The sequence below is a fragment of the Pteronotus mesoamericanus genome, unplaced genomic scaffold, assembly GCF_021234165.1.
Source record: "Pteronotus mesoamericanus isolate MK-2021 breed Mesoamerican mustached bat unplaced genomic scaffold, CSHL_Meso_final contig_22, whole genome shotgun sequence".
Taxonomy (NCBI): Eukaryota; Metazoa; Chordata; class Mammalia; order Chiroptera; family Mormoopidae; genus Pteronotus; species Pteronotus mesoamericanus.
In genome coordinates this window covers 6,779,682-6,792,144 of record NW_026555090.1, presented here as the reverse complement: position 1 = coordinate 6,792,144, position 12,463 = coordinate 6,779,682, and the positions used below count along the sequence as shown (strand labels likewise).

At 41.6% G+C, this 12,463-nt stretch overlaps 1 pseudogene; it reads left to right on the top strand.

Moving 5' to 3' along the window:
• Positions 1-4,884: 4,884 nt before the first annotated feature.
• Positions 4,885-5,254, top strand: LOC129068701 (ribonuclease P protein subunit p14-like; annotated as a pseudogene).
• Positions 5,255-12,463: the final 7,209 nt, after the last annotated feature.

Here is a 12,463-nt window from a genome sequence, read left to right as displayed (position 1 = left end):
TTAATTCTCCAATATGTTTTTCTGTCCACAATTTGCCACCTAGAAACTCAGAGTCCTTTGTCTTTGTTTTGTCATTTCTATAAAAATTGTTTTGTTTTGGCTGATATTATGGAAGCCCGGTTCTAACCACCATTTCTGGGCACTCCCATGTGAATACCCAATTCACAGCTAATACACTTCTGTTTGTTTTTCCCCCTGTTTATTTGCCTTTTTCAGTCCAGTGTACAGGACCACAGCTGCACGATTTAGGGGGATAGGAGGGAATATTTTTTTCTCTCCTGCTTCACACACATCCAATATACCTGAGGATCAAAAACAACATAATTTGATAATTTAGTTGAAAGTTGTCCAGAAATTGTAGTGTCCCCAGGTATCTGACAGGCAAAAAAGCAGTTTCTCTCTTTATCCCTGCCTCGAAGAAGTTCCAGTAAGTGTTTACAGTGATATTAACTAAATACACAGAAAATAAGATATCATGAGCAAGCAGTAGCAGGAGCAACCAATACACAGACTCGTGTTTAGATATTGGAATTACCAGACACAGTAATAAAACAAATTTTTCTCTGTTTAGTTTTTAGAAAGACAAGATTAGAAATTTCCTTTGGGAATAAAACCCTCTGAAATCCTGACCTTTCAGGTTTCAAGAAGGAACCATGTGGAATTTATAGCAATGAAAAAGGTAAAATAATTGAAAGTAGAAACTAAATCAATGAGTTTAATAGCAGTATAGACATGCCTGAAGGGTTTGAGAGCTGGACTGCGAGTCAGACCTTAGTGCAGCGCAGCAATACTACCAAACCAAGAGGAGAGAGTAAGGAGTGTGTGTTTGGGAGGTGGGAATAGTCGGGAGAGGAAGAAAGAGAAGGATAGTAAAGAAAAAAATCCAAACAGTTTTGAGTAGGATAGGCTATGGTGAATGCCCACAATTCACTGAAAAACCCCAGTATCAGTGAGTTCATATAACCATTCCGGCAAGATATTACTGGTCAGTGGCTGGTTCTCCTCTATGTGGTAATTCAGACTTATTTCTTATCACTTAGGGTCTCTTATCATTGTATCCAGTTGCTAAAAAGGAAAAGATAGTGTAGTGGAGGCATACCTACTTTATTTCTTTGAAGTTTTGGCCCAGAAGGGGCACACATCCCTTTGATTATTGGTGAAAACTGGCCGTGGTCAGTCAAGATTACAAGGGAGTTTGGAAAAATGTGGCCTCTAGCTGATGGTCACGTCTCAGCTTTGTCCTATACCTTAAAAGGGGGGCACGGGTTGGGCTGATGGCTAGACATCTTTTTTTCACCAGGAGATATGACCACACAGGCCAACTAGTCTCAAAAACTGCCCTCATGCATAGTATGAAATAACATTGAAAGGAATGTGACCAATGTAAACATAGTTTTTAATAAACACTTTAATTTAGAAAAGTATACAAATCTTCAGTGTGTGGCTTAGTGAATGACCACGAAGTGGAAACTCTCACCTAAATGCCAACAGATCAGTAAATAGAATATGGCCGGCACCTGAGTAGGCCTACAGCAAGCCCTTCCACTTGCTATCATGAACCTTCTCCTGGAAGGTAACCATTATTTGGACTCAACACACCTCAGGGTAGTTCTGTCTGTTTTTGAACTTTATATAAATGTCATACTGTATGGATTCTCTCCTGTCTGGCTGCTTTTGTTCAGTGTTTTTCAAGAGCAGTTATTCATTTATTTTCATGGCAGTATAATGTTCTGCTGTGTAAACATTCTGTAATTCACTTGTCCATTCTATCTTTGATAGACATATGTTCTTCTTAGGTTTGGGTTATTATACAGTATGGTACATGCATATTTGTATGCATGTGTGTGTGTGTGTGCATGTGTGTGTACACCAGTACACATTATTTAATTAAATTAGTAAGTACATTAACAAGTGAAATTGACAAAATACATTCGGAAACAAACTATTTCTTGAAAAGTATGTAACAACGGAAATTCATGGGTATATTGCTTGCTGGCTTCGAGTTCAGAGTAGGATATTTAGAAAGAGCCAATATTTTCGTTTCCATGCTGATAGCCTTTTGACTCAGCATCTTTTTATAGGAAGGACTCTTCTTTCCTTCCTGCTCTTTGTCATAAATCAAGTGTCTGTATGTGTGAATCTCTTTTGGGACCTCCATTTTGTTCCATTGTTCTATTTTTCTGTCCTTTTCTCAGTATTTCACTGTCTTATTACTGAAGTTTCATAATGAACTTTGGTAACTAGTCATGTTAATCTTTGAACTCTGTTCTTTTTCATGATTGTTGTGGCTCTACTTGACCCTTTATGTGTTCATACAAAGTTTAGGATATATTTGTTAACTTACACAAAAACTTGCTTGAATTTTGATTAAGACTGCAATAAATCTATACATTGCTATACAAATCTTTACACTCTTGAGTCTTCTAATACATGACCATGGTATATCCCTTTATTGCCTTAAGTTTACTTAGCTCTCAATGTTTTGTAGCCTTCTTTTTTTTTCTTTTTTAAAATGTAGAGGTCTTGTTCAGCTTTTTGTAAAATTTATTCCTAGGTATTTGGTTCCTAGTTTTTTGATGCTGTTTTGAATGATATTATTTAAAAATTGCTTTTTACTAATATATAGATATGCATTTGATTTTTATATAGTTACCTTGTATCCAGCAGCTTTAGTGAAATCAGTTCTTAATTCTGGTAAAGTAGCTGTAGATTCCTTAGGATTGTCTAAGTACAAAATCATGTTGTCTGTGAGTAGTTATTTTTTTCTCATCTGTGTACTTTTTCCCCCTTTATTGACCTAGATGACCTCTAGTGCAATATGTCCAGACAAGCTTGTTTTGTCTTGGTTCTCTGGATGAAAATTTTCAATATTTCACCAATAAGTATGATCTTTGAAATAAGTTTTGATAAATATCTATTATTAGATTAAGAAGTTTCCCTGTGTGCCTGGATTGCCAAGTGCTTTTCCTTTTTTAATCATGAAGGAATGTTAATTGCATCAAAATTTTATTTTACCTCTCTTGAAATAATCATAATATTGCTCCTTTGTTATGTTAATGATATGATTTACCTGGATTGATTTTTTAATGTTATTTATTGTATTTTTTCCATCATTTATCCTCTCTGGATTAATGTTTGAATGTTAAACAAACCTTGAATTTCTGAAATAAACTCAACTTGGTTATAACATATTATGTATTCTTTTTCTGAATCAATGTTTATTTGTTTTCCTAATACTTTATCTAGATTACTATGTCTATGTTAATGACAGATATTGACCTATAATTTTTCTTTCTGAGATTGTCCTCATCAACATGAAGGTTATGCTGGTCTTATAACAGGAGTTATGAAGTTTCACATGTTATGAATTATCTGGAAGAATTTGTAAGACTGATTTATGTTATCATTGTATTTGACAATATGAAATGCTAAAACTATCCGGACAAGTATTCTGTGCCAGAAGATTTTGAGTTACAGACTCAATTGCTTTAGAAGATATGTAACTACTCATATTTTATAACCATTTGATAGTTTTGGCTTTATTAAGAAATTCTCACTTTTATCTAAATTTTCATATGTATTGACAAAGTTTTCATATCATATTTGTATCGTATTTTAACCTTTTTGTTTTCTTCTGCTTTTTTTTTTTATCTAAGATACTTCAAGTCTTCCATTTTCTTTGTGTTTAATTTGTTGTCTTTTTCTGGCTTTTTGTGAGGGATCACTGATTTATCCTCAGCCTTCATTCTTTTCTGATGCATATATTTCAGTCTATATGTTTCTGTCCTGAGGTCTGTGGCTGGCGCGGGGGAATGTGGCTCCTGTAGGAGCGCAGGAAACGTGCTGAGGGGTGATGCTCTTTACATAGTTGTATCTGTCCTGGGTTTTCTCTTATTCAGGCTTTTCTGGCCTTTCCCAGCCATGGTCAAACCAAAAAGGATGCAGTGACTAAGTGGGTCAAGAATTGTATTGTCACCAAATTGTCTCCTTCGCATCAATGGCTACGAGATGCGCGGGGCCCTTGGGGCGTTTCCATTTTTACAACCTGTAACTACTTTCTAGCCGGACTTCATCTTACGGGGACAGTGATGACCGTGGGCACCAGAACAGAGGACCAGAGCAGAGGGACACTGAAGGAGCAGCTGGGAGAAGTGGTGCGAGGACTCCCAAGAGAGATTTAAGAAGAGGTTAATAGATAATGTTTTATCTACTCAGCAAACATTTCTAGATGGCTGTTGTGTGCCCCTGATAATGGGGGCGGGGAGAGAAGGCGATGTCGGCAGCACGAATAGAGATGGCAAGTGTCTTGGTGGAGGTCACAGCCTCATGGGGGATTGATGGGCTTTGGTGACTCCTATCGCTAAGAAATAAAAAGGAATGTCCTAAGCTACAACGTTTTAAAGGGTGACAGCTTAAGGATACTTTGCAGGAAGGGCTGTCTTTTCTTGTCCGTGACACTTTGCATTGTAGCTTTGTGACTAAAGGCAAATTATTAAATGTCTTTGTTACTTAATGGGCCCCCATTTCTTTATCCATAAAGTGCTTTCCCCTTGCCTTACATCACAGAGGATTTGTGGGGGTGGGGGCCGGGGGGTGGCGAGAATTAAATGAGCAAATCTCTGTGACACCCTTGCCATTGTACCTGGTACAAGCCAGGCCAGGTACTATTGTTAGTATTTCTTAAGGTAATTCTTTGTGTTTTTAGATCCTCTACATGTCCCTTCTTTTCTGTCTCTTTTTCTTACATATAACTGACTATAATAAAGAACAAGAGAATTATTATTGCCACGTGGTCACAGAAGCAGAAGGTGGCTGCGAGGTCAGCGGGACCATGTGTGCAGAGTGCAGGTGCTTGACGCCAGGTGTACTCAGGCGTACTTGGAAAAGATGCCAGCCCCAGATGCTGCATATGGGATCCTTTACAAAAATCTCCCAGAGCACCACTGCGTGCAAGTCTACCTAGGATTTCAAAGCCATGCAGTTGGACTGAATGCTGCACAAACGGCTGCTTTTTTCAGCCCTGAAGGACCTGTCTGGGGAGAAGGCTGCTGCCTTAGCCTTGGACATCGTAATCTACCAGGGGAAGACCTTGTCAGCCATCTTGAGAATATGTAGCCATGGTCTTGCCAACTGGTGGAGCTCTTTGACCCTGTTAGGATCCTGTAGAGGCAAGAAATATGTTTTCAGGGTGATTTTGTTTTCTGCTTTTCTCCTTCCATTATCTGGTACTAGTAGGGAACTAGTATTTGATTGAATAGTCTTCAATTTTAGAACATTTGTCTGCTCTCAAAACTGCTTTTTGGTGCCAGCATAATGTTTGAAGACAAGCATGCTAAGAGCTCCTGTTGATGGGATTTGAGGGTACTGAAGGTGTTTCCAGCAATTTTCAGCCATGTCTTTGGCCGGGGGGGCTTCAGAGGAGAATCTGCCAGAACCAGGCAGTGCTATGCAGGCTACACTTTCATCACATGCACGTCAGAGAAGGAGACTGGGCTGAACTCAGCAGGGCCTCCCTGCAGAGGGTGTGGCTGCCTTCTGAGAATTAAGGGGGGGGGTGTCCATCTTTTGCATTTAAATTAAGATTTTGCAAAACACATCAAGTTTGGAGAGACAATTGTACATGGAGTTTTGATCAATGGACTTATTTCAGCTGCCTAGGTCTTATATAAAATGCCAGGGCCAGGCTCTGTATTTCTTTCCCAGGAAATTAACTTTCTAGCCCTCTCATATGTTGAAGAAGTTGTATAAAAGCATGCAAGGATAAATGCACTGTTTTAGACATTAATTGGTCAAGGGAGAAGAGAATGTATTGGAGATCACTGAGAAAATATGCTAGACCATGTGGTAACATTTGTATTTGCTTCCTGTCTTACCCTCCCATGTACATGGTGGGTAACACTTCTTTAGTTATGTTGGCTCCATGTGAAATATTTATATGTGTGCATGCATGTGTGTGGGGGGGGTAGAGCGTACATCAAGTCAACATTGTACATATATTGTCTTTCTTTCTCATAGATACACACACACATACTTGGAGGTGATGAAAGGTCTGATTTTCTAGATGTCAGAAACAGAGCGGCTTCAACATGGGATCGTGAGCTGCCACTGAGCTCGTGGTGGACCCCATTCCCAGCGCACTCAGGGAGTCCCATTAGACCGTCACGTGCATGGCTCAGCACTCCCACGGAGGGACATCGCCTGGCGTCGGGGAGCCTCGAAGCTGCCCGTCATCTGTCATGATGTTGCTTCCTAGCTGTCAAAGACTGTGTAGGCATCAAACCAGAAGGATTCAGAACTGCTGGCGATACATCTTTTCATGTACATGCAACTTTTCCCCTGTCATTGTCCATTCAAATTAAAAAACAAACAAACAAAAAAACAACCTTGAAGTGTCCCAGGAGAACTCCTGTGTGGAGGGAAAAAAATTAGATTTAAAAAAATGTAATGGGGCCAGTTTGTGGTCTTTTATTACCCAAAGATTTATCACATTCACTATATAATTAAATCTCTACATCTGTGGGGCACAAATGTTTTGTTTCCAACATTTATGGTTTGACATCGGAAACATCTGTGCAGGCCCAGTATGCAACATCTGGAAGACATTTCTGAGCTTTTATGACATACAGAGTGATCTTTGTTTTGGAACAAGTGTGTGGTTTTCTCCAGTAGCTCTTCCTGCTGGTAATGTCCTTCTAATTGGCATTTCTCTGGGGGATTGGAAGAAGCCCGGCTTCCTGACCTCTGCTGTGTGTAAGAAGATGCTCCAGAAGGACTTCACACAGTCAAAATTCACAGAAGGAGAAGATGCTGGGTCATGGGTTTAACTCACTTAAGCCCTGATTTACTGATCAAGGGGAGCAGGTTGAAAAAAGGGAGGGGGACTCTCATTACTGGCTCAGACCTTTCCTAGATTCTTTCTTCAGATAAAGGCATTTATGGCAATGTAAACACTATTGCCCCCATTTTCTAAGGAGAAAACTGAGTCTTGGAGAGGTTAATGTATTCAAGATCATCCAGCTAATGAGTAGTAGATGGGAGATTTGTCTAATATTGTATTAGAAGATGGTATCCTTGCTTGAAGACTGGGCAAGAGAATTTAGCATGTAACAAATATTTACTGTGAACCTACTATGTGCGAGGAAGTACCTGAGGTGCTAAGGACAGGCCAATGGAGAAATCAAACAAAACTTCCTGTCCTTATGGCACTTATATTCTAGTGCAATAGAATGACAATAAACAATTAATGTGTAAGTTACCTTGTAGGTAGGAAGCCAATGAGTGCTATAAAAAACAAACAAACAAACAAAAAATCCCCAAAATAAACAAAAAGAGCTGGGGGTGGAGTTCAGGAACCTCGTGGGAGGATTTGCTTTAGTTGGGGCTCACCCAGCAGGGCCTGGCACCAGCTCCTGACAGAGGGGAGTTTATCTGGGAGGTGGTCCTAGGGAGCAACATGAGGGAGCGGGGGAAATGACCTAAAGTAGGAAGAAAGGCCAATAAAGGGCACATTAAAGAACTGGTTACCCTGCTGGGAACCCTCAGAGGACTTGTCCTGTGGCAAAACGGAGAACTTGGGGCTTTTATCCTTCATTGGTAAGGCAACGTGAACTTCCAGGCTGTGCCTGCGCGGAGGGAAAGGTCTTCTGTGGCTCCGGAGCAGCACTGGGCTGAGGTGTGAGTGCATGTGCACGGCCAGAACACTGGAAGTGTTTTCAGTGTGCTGAATTCAAGCAGGCAACCGACGCTGGCATTGTACCCCCCACACCCCGGGTATCCACTGCAGGTTGGAGTTTAAAGTGGAGAGGTCGTCGCAGGCCTCGCTGTGCAAGTGACAGTTAAACAAGGACTTAAAAGAGGTCGGAGACGAGCTGGTAAAAGAGGAGTCTGTGCTGAAGTAGACCCAGCTCCAAGGCCTCAGTGTGAGAGGATGCCTAGCGGTCGAAGACTATCGACAAGGCTTGCTTGGGTGGCTGGAATGGAGGGATCATGGAGGAGGGCAATGAAAGGTGAGGTCAAGGGCAGTGCGGGACAGATCATGGAGGCCTCATGCATTCCTGTGAGGACATCTGGTAGCCCCTGAAGGGTTTTGAGTGGAAGAACGATGTAGCTTGACTTACACTGAAATACATCACTCTGGCTGCCGGGTTGAGAAATCAACTGTAAGAGAGCTGGTGAGCGTGGCTGGGGCCAGGGTAGCTACAGCAGAGGTGGCAGGAAGCGCTTGGATTCAAGATGTGCTTTGACAGTAAAGCCCACAGGATTTCCTGGTTGACTGAATGTGGATTATGAGAGACAGAGATGAGTGAAGGAGGGTTGTAAGTATTTTGGCCTCAGCAACTAGAATAACAGAGCTGCTGTTAAGTGAGATGGGGAAGGAAGTAGAAGAAAGAGATTTGATGAGGAAGATCAAGCATTCAGTTTTGGATATTTATAATTTGAAGTGGATAGTAGACATAAAATAAAAGATGCCAAGTAGGAAGTTGGAGCTAAGCCTGGAGTCTAGGGGAGAGGCCAGTTTGGAGATGTAATTGTGGGGCTCTTCAGCATATGGATTTGCTTCGAAGCTGTGAGACCAAATGAGATCACCAGTGGAGGGATGGAGGGGAGAAGAGTGCTCCGAAGGCTGCGCCCTGAGGCCTTCCAACATTTAGAAGTTGGGAGAAGAGGAGGCCAACGCAGGACACAGAGAAAACGTAGCCAGAGGAGGAGGAGGAAAGCCAAGGGAAGTTGTGTATGTGAAGTCAGACTGGCTCAGGTTTAAGAGGAAATTGAAGGAGAGTAATTGGAGACAAGGAGTAGAAACAGCTTCTTTGAGTTATTTTGCTACAAAGAAGAGTTGACAAGTGGAATAATAGTTAGATGGGAAGTGGAGTCAAGAGAGGCTCTTTTTTGGTGGTTGTTCTGAGAAATAATTGCAACTTGTCTACTGAGGGGAATGAGCCCCAGGGGAGGGAAATGGAAAACAGAAGAGAGAGAGGAGACTCGCTGCCTCGGTTTCCTTCCTGCTGTGGTCAAGGTGAATGGGCGTAAGTCTCCTGGGGCGCTCCAGCCTTAGATAAGAACCAGTAGAATTCGTCATCATAACGAAAGTGATACAGGTTATAGAATCTGGTAGATGTGGGGATGTTCTGGTGGGAGTTCCTGAGTTTATACTGATTGCTTCAAGTTTCTTGGCACAGTAGGACAGGTTATGCCATTTGATGCTGGGAAGAGAGAGAGGTGTAAACTATTTGCCTAAGAGGGTGAGGGAGAGAATGAATTACTGAAATAGTGTATGATTGCTTGGAAACAGCATTAAGCTTCCATTTGAGGTTTATATTCATACATTTATTTTAGCAAGGCAAGACCCATAAATCTACCATTAAAGGATGACCAGTGAGTGAGGTTGCTAGTAAGGTAGGATTCCTTGCTACATGCTCCCAGGACATAATGCTATCCTGCCACTCATTGGACTTATGAGGGAGCAGGAAAATGGACATTCTCATATGTATTAATGGCAATGAGAATCGATAGATCCTTCTGGATGAGTGGTTTGATAACGTCAACAAAAATTTTTAAAAAGATTTTATTTATTTATTTTCAGAGAGAAAGAGAGGGAGAGAAACATCACTGTGTGATTGCCTTCTCATGCTCCCCGCTACTGGGGACCTGGCCCGCAACCTAGACATGTGCCCTGACTGGGAATTGAACCTGCGATTTTGTGGTTCACAGGCTGTTGCTCAATCCACTGAGCCATACCAGCTAGGGCTGATAACATCAAAATTAAAAAAATATCTGCCCCTCTACATCCTGTAATGTGGTGCACAGCTCAGAGCCACCTCCCCATGACCCTGCACCTCCACAGGACTCGGACACTTACCTGCCCAGCTGCTGGGATTCCTGACTCTACTACTGGTTCTCAGCTGGGCTGCTCTGTGGGAACTACCCTCAGCCTAAGCGAGCCAGCCCAGTGGGGAACTCTGTGCGGTTACTGACTGGTTAGTGTGGGGTGGGTATCCAGCCCCCCTTGCCTCAGCGTGGGACAGTTCTGAAGGGCCATCAGAGGTCTAGAGCTCCCTGTGCACTTGCAGCCTATTTCCCAGGGCACCCAACCTAATAACCCTCTGATTCATAAATCCTACAGTTTGGAATTTATCAGGAGGAAATAAATAAGGGTACAAAGATTTTGCTGATATATTGTTTATAGCAGTGTAAAACCGAAATGACTTCAACAGGAAAGTTTGATTAAATTATGTGTGGTACGTCCATATGAAAGAGACATCAATCTGCTCTACAAGTGTATTTAAGGACATGAAAAGATTTGCACAACATTTTGCTGAGTGCGAAATGCCAGTGACAAGACAGTGAGTTCAGAAGGACCTTATTAAAATGAACTATATGAATATTGGTGTATGAATATGGGCGTATGAAACACATGTACAGTAAGAAATCTTAAAGAACAATCACCAAGATCTTCAAAGTGGTGAACTGGGTATTGGAATTATAGAGATGGTTAAGTTGTTTTCCTTTATGTTCATATTGGTGGTCTAATTTTTGTATACTGACCATAATTGGCTTTTGTAATAAGTAAACCAGACAATTATTTTAATTTGAAGAAAAATGCACTCACACTCCATTTATCTTCAACATGAGAGGAATGGAAAACTCTTGTGGGTAGGTGGGTGGACCGGGCTTGTGAAACTTTGCCACATATACAACTAGAGTGAACTTGAACTCCAGCCCTCAGGAGCAAACATTTGAAGGCTTCATCGGGACACATCTTCATTCCCCAAACTCGGGGTACAGGGCTATTTCAGGATGTATGTCCTGTTTGAACTGTCTGCTTCAGAACTGTAGTTTAGATGTTGAAATGTCTGAATTTCTAGGACATTTCAGTGATTTATGGGGATAATACATAGAAAATTTAAAATTGAGATTGGAAACAATGTGACCGATGTAATCACCCTAATACAGGTCTTTTCATACACATCACAGCCATAGAGAGCACTTAAGAGATGTCAACACTATGTTCCAACTTTTGGCAAAATCATTACCGAAATGGTCCCAAACGTTCAGTCACTGAAGTGCCACCTTCATGATTTCTTCCATTTGTACCATCTAAGATTACTTAATAATTTTCCTTAAGCAGGCTCTTTGTAGGAACATACGAACTTTATTAACTTGATTCTAAGTAACAACGTGGACTATAGAATTGACTTCATTTGCTTGTAATAATTTTTAGATACACGTTAAATTAAGTACATAACTATGAAAATAGAAAGTGTCCGCGTACTTCTGAAAAGTCAGCTGCTGCCATAGGGCCCTGCTTTGGGGACACGCTGTGCAAGGCCATCAGCATTGGAAGGAACAGGCGCTCCCGGCACCCGAGGCTGTCCCGCTGAGCTGAGGGAGGGTCGGAAGGCCCTTCGGAGCATTTGGCCTGGTCTCTTCTCAGTACAAGCAAATCCTGATTTCTGCCAAATACTTATTTGTCAGTCAGTCATGTGGAACATTAACATTTTATATGTAAATGGACGTTTTATGGGCTGGGGAGAGAAAGTGATCAGTATGTAGAAAAGCAGAAATTTTTTACAGCCTTTCCCTCTGAGGCTGCTGGATGCCATCCCAGGCAGGACTTATATATTTATCTTGGTCAAGGATGGTATTCAAGTGCCTGACACCAAGCTGGTGGTCGCAGATGTTTCTCGCAATTGGTTGACTAAAACCTTTTAAAATCTTTCTCGTAGTAGCCTGGAAATTTCAGAAAGACAATGATTGTCATCTGAAATTCAAAGGAACCCAGAAGCCACATGGGGACAGAGGGCATGAGGGACGGGAGAAACATCTACGAAAGTGACGGTGCCATTTTCCTGGGGCTGCTGGGGGGTGGGGCGCAGGAAGGGGCTGTTGAGAGAATATGCGAGCTCTGGTGGGGGACTTCCTCAGTCCGAAGGAGAGGCGGTGGCGATTCTTGACTGGAGGTGCAGGGCCCGGTATCCGGGAAACCTGCTGTGGGTTCGTAGCCCCTCGCCCACACCCTGTCACCTGGCATGGATTAAAAAGTGCCCAGTGTGGAAAAGACTTCTTTTCATTTTCATTGTCTGAACAGGCTCTGGATAACCTTCTTTCCTACTGGAACTTAAAAAATACAAACAAAAAAAGCTAACTTATTGCCATTTTCATGGACTTTATCCTGATGCCAACTCCAACATAGTTTTTCATTTGTAATCTACAAAAGTGGTAAGAGTGATTGTTTTCATTTATATGACATGTACACATACTTTTATAGCTGCTCAAGCGTGTTATCCCCCCCTCAATGCTTGGGGAAAGGCAGGCAGATGTTACTATCCTTGGATCATAAATAAACAAACATTAAAGGAATATCACTATAATCCCAAAATTGCACTAGTTTTCTTCATATTTTAAGTCACTTAGTGATATCTCTAAGGTAGGCATCATCATCTTCATGTACAGAACAGAAACC